At 34.2% G+C, this 6,702-nt stretch overlaps 2 pseudogenes; one reads left to right on the top strand and one right to left on the bottom strand.

The window, feature by feature from the left end:
* Positions 1-2,483: 2,483 nt before the first annotated feature.
* LOC120205119 lies at positions 2,484-3,306 on the bottom strand (annotated as a pseudogene).
* Positions 3,307-4,214: 908 nt separating this feature from the next.
* Positions 4,215-5,642, top strand: LOC120205120 (annotated as a pseudogene).
* The last annotated feature ends 1,060 nt before the right edge of the window (positions 5,643-6,702 follow it).

Below are 6,702 nucleotides of genomic sequence, written 5' to 3'. Positions count from 1 at the left end.
GGCGCACATTATTTTATAAGAGTTCTTAGCTGCCCTACCTGTTAAGGATCAAATCGGTATTCTCTTTTATTTTTTCATTCTTTATATATAAAAAAAATCACATCATAGTTATACAAGAATCGATGATATTTTTTATTGGTGAAACTAGCAGCCAAGTCCCTGTACTAAATGGATTGTATTAATCTAGTCTCACTACTATTAAATGGATTAATTAATTTGCTTTATTATATAAATGAAATCAAATCCATTCTTCTATTATTAAATAAATCATTTTAGTCTTTATAATGACAAATATTAAACTTTTTAACTGATATTTTTTTAGACAATAAATATTATATTTGTAAAAATAGTATATTTGATTCTTTTTAATGGTATAGAGATTAAATTTATCCATCAATAATATAGGAAATGTTTTATTGATTAATATGGGGTAAGTATAAGGTAATATATATTTAATGATAATTCTCAATATTTTGATATTAAACGTTCACACTCTTAACATCTATGGTGCTTGAACTCGATTATTCAAAAAACAATAATAATTTTTTAATCACGAAAATCACATAATTTGTACCTGTCATTAAAATTGAATGGTAGAATACGGAGTATCCAATTCCCCCACCCCTTGGTGTCAGTTTGTGGTCCTTTCTTTTCGAGTTCCAATTTCTATTTCTTTCTTTATTAACCATTTTTTTATTTTATTTATCTGTTTTTGGTGCAAATGTATACTTTATTTATTTGGGTAAAATATGATGATAGTCATTCGACTATAGAAAATATTTTTATTGAGTCATCTAATTTAATTTTTTCTAACAACTAGTGTTATAAACTAGCCCTTCATTTTTTTCTCGTACCAAACTCTATCGATTTTTCTGACAATAAATGCGGCAATCAGAGTATCCAAATCAAATTGTAGTAAAATAAAGGGTGAATGGTGTTTTAGAACATAAACTATCATTTTTGTTTTATTTTAATACTTAAATTTTTAATTTTTTTAAAATTATATCTAAAATTTAGTTTTTGTTTTATTTAGTATCCGTTTAAAATTTAGCGTTAAGTTTTCTTAAAAAATATATTAAATTTAAATATTAAAACGTGTCAAAATTAATAGTTTAAGTACTATACGTGTTAAATTTTTAATGACGAATATTAAAATAAAATAAAAATTAAATAATATATATAATTTTAAAACATTCAAAAATTAAATATAAATAAAAATTAATAGCTTAAATACTAAATATTTATTATCGTTGATTTTTCCGGCGTCTGTGACGTCGGCGATGACGCATCTCCTAAACAGTACCTCTCAAATATGGAAACTGAAAATGGAGTTTTAGGGAAAAGGAGAGGACAAAAATGACATTTGAGTATGGTCACCGTGACTTCCACGCATGTCTGTTCTAATTGACTAAAATGCTCCAATAATAATAACAGTTGACCCTCTTATGTAACTGCTTACGTTTCGTGTTCCATGTTTTGCCTCAAGAGAAGGCCCACGTCTCATATTGCCTCGGCTGCTACTCATCGTGTGGGCTAATTTACGAAAATAACATTCATTTTATTTATTTATTAAAATGATATTTAAATAATATTATTTGATAAAATTATAGTTTTTTTATAAGATTGTGTAACGTGAGAAGTATTTTTCAATAGAAATATATTTTTGTAAAGTGTAAACGTTGCATATTTTTCGGGTAGTTTTTTTCTTGTGTTGATGTTTTTTCATAAGTGAAATAAAAGAAATGAGACTAATGAGTTAACAATTTAAAAAATATATACAAAAATTATTTGAAAAATAACATGCACACGAGCATGAAGTGGTCGAATAACAGATGCGATGCGCGTGTATAAACATTATATCCAATGGTTTACTAGGTTCATGTTTAGAATATTACGTTAAGTACACATCAAACGATTTTAGTAGTTAAAGATAAAGTTGCTCTCTCTAGATGACTCGGGTTTCAATAGCATCGTCTGTTTGTGCGTACGCATTCATTGTCAGATAGTTGAGAGAATTCTAAATATATATTATCTTTAACTTTCGTATTGGAACGAGTGATCAAGATTAAGAACTTTCTTTGATAGCTTAAAATAAAAAAATTTATCATGATATTCTCAAATATCGTATTATTTATATATACATTTTTAAAGTGTTTAAATATAGTATTCTAAATATATTCATTTAATGATTGAAAACAATGTCTACATATGTGCATTATTATCGTCGTTTAATTGGCTCGTGCTCGTGCAAACATGTGTTTTAGGCACATGCGCTTTATTTTATAATGAGATTTATTTAGGGTTATGATCCTCATGTTACAAGTAAATTAACTTTTCTCACCACTTATCATTTCTATTCCAAAAAAAAAATGAAGCTGATGGGGATGGCCATAACAAGGACAAAAGGAATCAACCAATCACTTAAAACACAAAAATAATTCTTCAAGTTGTTGAACAAAAGAGTTGCAGAAATGAATTGGATCTTAAACTTGTACAGAATTTAGCTGAGCATAACGCTAGCTGTGTCTTCTTCTTCAGAGCTTGACTTCCACATCCACACCAGCAGGGAGGTCAAGCTGCATCAGAGAATCAGTGGTTTGTGCGGTTGGGAAGAGAATGTCGATAAGGCGCTGGTGTGTCCTGATCTCAAAGTGGAACCTTGCGTCCTTGTGCACATGAGGGGATTTAAGGACACAACAGATCCTCTTCTTGGTCGGTAAGGGCACCGGACCCAGCATTGGTGGTCCGTGCAGCATCCAGTATCTGCTTGCAAGAGTCCTCGATCAAGGGCACCCAGTATGACCTGAGTTTAATTCTTATCTTCTTCTTAGGCGCTGCCTGTCACAACAAAGATGAACAAGATGCTAAACAACCAGGTTTTCTCCATAACTAATATGCACAAGCTTCACAAACACAAAAGCAGCTCGAAATGTACCTTTTCAGCTTCTGCAACATATGAAGAACTGGGAACCTCAGAAATTCCTACCTGCAGAACCAAAAGAACTCAACCCCATTAAGACAAAAGACTTATCTTTGCTGTTCCCATGATTTCTAAGGAACCAAAGGCTTAATCTAAAGTTCAAAGTTCTTAACTTTTCTAAAAGGAAGGAAAATTTTCAAACCTGGGGTGTCTCTTCCAAAGCTTCAGGGGCAGCAAAAAGCTTGGTGGGCGATTGTGAAAGTTTAATTGCTGAGCTTCAAGTGGCTGAAAGGAAGTGGTGGAGAATGAGAAAGAAAAGTGAAGTTTGGTTGTGGTGAAGAAGGAATTAGAGTTGAAGAGATTGATGATATCGCCATTGCTAACTCCCAGTGTTATCCAAAACCGAAAGGGGTTGCCAACTTTATTAGATAAAATACATTTAAGATCATTTATTTTAAATGACTTAAGTTTATATTTCTTTAAAAGTTTTTTAGTTATTGATAATATAAATATATTCATACAGCTGTTTAAACTCATAATTTTTAAAAATATAATACTTTATTTTATTATTAAATTCATTTAATGAATTTATTTATAATTTGTCATTTATTTATGTTTAAACCCATTAATTCAAACAGTCTGAATCATAAGAATTGAATAACACCCATCATGAAAAGAGGCTGGTTTATATAACATTAGTGTTTTCCTTCTCAGCTAAAAGATGCATAAAACTGCTGTTTTTTGCTTCACAATTTCTATTAACTACTCATCAAAGAAACCACCTTCCCCATGTTCAAACAACAAACTCCCAATTAACTGATTTTAAAGACTCCTCTTTTAACTGGTTTTTTTTCTTTTCATTTTGTCCATGCACAAATCTCTCGTGAACTTCCTTCTTGATTCTGAATTGGGTTTTTCCCCATTGTTTACAGCTTTCAACTCTTCCCCTCTCTTTGTACTTTGTTCTATTAAGATCAAACTTAAATTTGATTTCGGTTCTTCAAATGATTCTTGCAAGCTTTAATCTTCTTGCTACTGTTTAGTGCACACACACTCCTTTACGCTCCTTTTATTATTATTCTCACCTCTTTCACACTCTTGCAACTTCAGACACTGTATATGTAAACTCCTGAACTTCAACGACAATATAAATTCTAGTCACTGAACAAAACATGGGATTGTCTCGGTTTCTGGGTTTTCGATTGCCAAAGCTTTGACAGAATCTTAAGCTATGGACTACGGCTGCTGTTTCTCTTTGGTTGTGGTTGTGGTTGCTTTCAGTTTTCGAGTCGGTTTTTCGATGACTAATGAAGTGCATGTGAAGAATTTCATCAGTTGGGATGACATAAAAGTGGATGAACATCAAATAAAATTGAGTGATTCGAGGGTTAATCGTAATCGAAGCCGAGTTATCGTGGTTAACAAGAATGGTGGAGCGGATTCCGTCACTGTTCAAGGAGCAATAGATATGATTCCGGAGAATAATACTAGGAGAGTTAAGATTTTTATTCTTCCTGGAACTTACAGGTTCGTATGTATAACTGACGGGCCTGCATCGACTGTTAACATTTATGGGAATGCTTCTTCTCCTCTATTCTCTCACCTTTTTCAGCTAATTTTGATCATTTTTGCAGGGAGAAAGTAACTGTCCCGAAGAGCAAGCCATATATATCATTTGTTGGGAATGCCGGTCAAATGTCCAACACCATAATTTCTTGGGGCGACAAAGCATCTGATAAAGATAACAATGGAATTAGCCTGGGAACTTATAGATCAGCATCTGTCACCGTTTTATCCGATTACTTTTGTGCAACTGATATCACATTTGAGGTGATTCCTCTTTTGATTCTAAAAAATCAGTGAAAAAGCTCATTTCTTGGTGCAACATATAGATCAACTCGTTTCGGGCTTTATCCGATTACTTTTGTTGCAGAATACTGTAATACAAACACCTGGAGAACCCGGAATGCAAGCTGTGGCCTTGAAGATTTCTGGTGACAAGGCAATGTTCTACAAGGTCAAGGTTGTTGGGACACAGGACACCCTCTTGGATGAAACTGGATCACATTACTTCTACCAGTCCCACATTCGAGCGTCGATTCATCTTCGGTAAATCGAGATCACTATATCAGGTAAAATATTACATTGCTTTTGAGATTGATGGATTCATTGATAACTATGATACTCAAGGCTAGATTCTTTGAAACAGGATTGTGATCGAGTCCACTGCCGTGAGGACTGGTGCAATTGCAGCTCACCGAAGGGATTCACCAAATGATGATACGGGGTTTTCATTTGCAAACTGCAAAATCAATGGAACTGGTAGGATTTACTTGGGAAGGGCTTGGGGAAATTATTCAAGAGTCGTTTATTCTAACTGTTACTTTGACAATATCATAAATCCTGCTGGATGGACTGACTGGAACGACCCTTCAAGGCAAAAGTATAATCCCCATTCCTAAAATGGTTTGATAAATTGCTTCATTGAATTGAATGAGAAACCTGATATATACTTCATTTTTTCATATTAAGGACTGTATTATTCGGGGAATACCAATGCCGAGGAGAGGAGCGAATACAACTGGGCGGGTGCCATGGTCGAAGAAATTAAACTTTGAGGAAGCAAAACCATTTCTGGACATGAAATTTATAGATGGAGAACAATGGCTGAAACTATAATCCCTCAAACTTCTAGACCAAGCCATCCACGCACACCTTAACTAAACTTGAATTAAACAGCTTTACTAGGATATTCTTTGAATTGTATGTATAGCACATTATAATGGAAGACAGTAATCGCAAGACCAAACTGTTTATATTTCTTCACTGTATGCCCTTTCTTTAATGGTATATTTATTTTCTACATTACAATGGAAATCAATAGTGCTTGTAGGCTTACCAGTAAGCGAGAACAAAGTCGAGAAAATAAGATAATTGTCATTACAAGAGGACGCAGATCTGGTGTTACAAGAGACAAGCAGGGTCCATGACTAAGAAACTTAAAACCTAGCTCCATTTTAGAGGATCTCCTTACCAAAGATCTTCAAGTGCAAATCCTATTTCAGATACAAACAATTACTACAACAAAATCCACAAAATGCTAACCTTGTTTCTGTACACTGACCAACGCCACCACATCAAACACGACAAATGGCAACAACTTTCGTGCTATGCCTGCATCACTATTTACAGGTCTGAACTTAAAACTGGAATCATGTTAGTTGACATTAGTACCAACATCCCCATTACAAAAGAATCTATCCCATCAGAAACATTTTAGGTTCTCACTTCCATGACTTCCTTACTTTCACAGTTCTGCTCCATGTTTTTCCGCTCTAATTTGTCTTCCTTATCATCATTGCTGTGTTGTTGTTTCATTATTTCCATCCACATCGTTTAGTTCATTGGCATTAGCAATTTTTCCATTTTCTGATGGTGGAGGCTTCTTGCCATCACTAGCATCCCCATCCTTCCTGTCTTTCACTGATGCAAGCTCCTTACCACCAGTTTCTTCTCGAGGTTATCAGAACAGTCCTGAAAAAGCTAACTCAGGCTTTCCATTTCAGCAATAGTTTTGGCAGCAAAGCTTCAACTGGAATTGTGCCGCCATCAAGCTTTGCATCCATGACAGGAGTAGTGGACATGGAAACTTTCGTGTCCATGTCTGGGGCTAATGGCATCAGATATCACAGAGAGTATATCCGGTCTGGCCTCAATGCAATCCAGCGGTCCCCATCCCAATCTGGAAAACCTTAGATCCTTTTGTGTATGTTCAGGAATAA

This window comes from Hibiscus syriacus, unplaced genomic scaffold (genome assembly GCF_006381635.1).
Source record: "Hibiscus syriacus cultivar Baekdansim isolate YM2019G1 unplaced genomic scaffold, ASM638163v2 tig00012146_pilon, whole genome shotgun sequence".
NCBI lineage: Eukaryota > Viridiplantae > Streptophyta > Magnoliopsida > Malvales > Malvaceae > Hibiscus > Hibiscus syriacus.
This window is presented reverse-complemented; position numbering and strand designations above follow the sequence as displayed.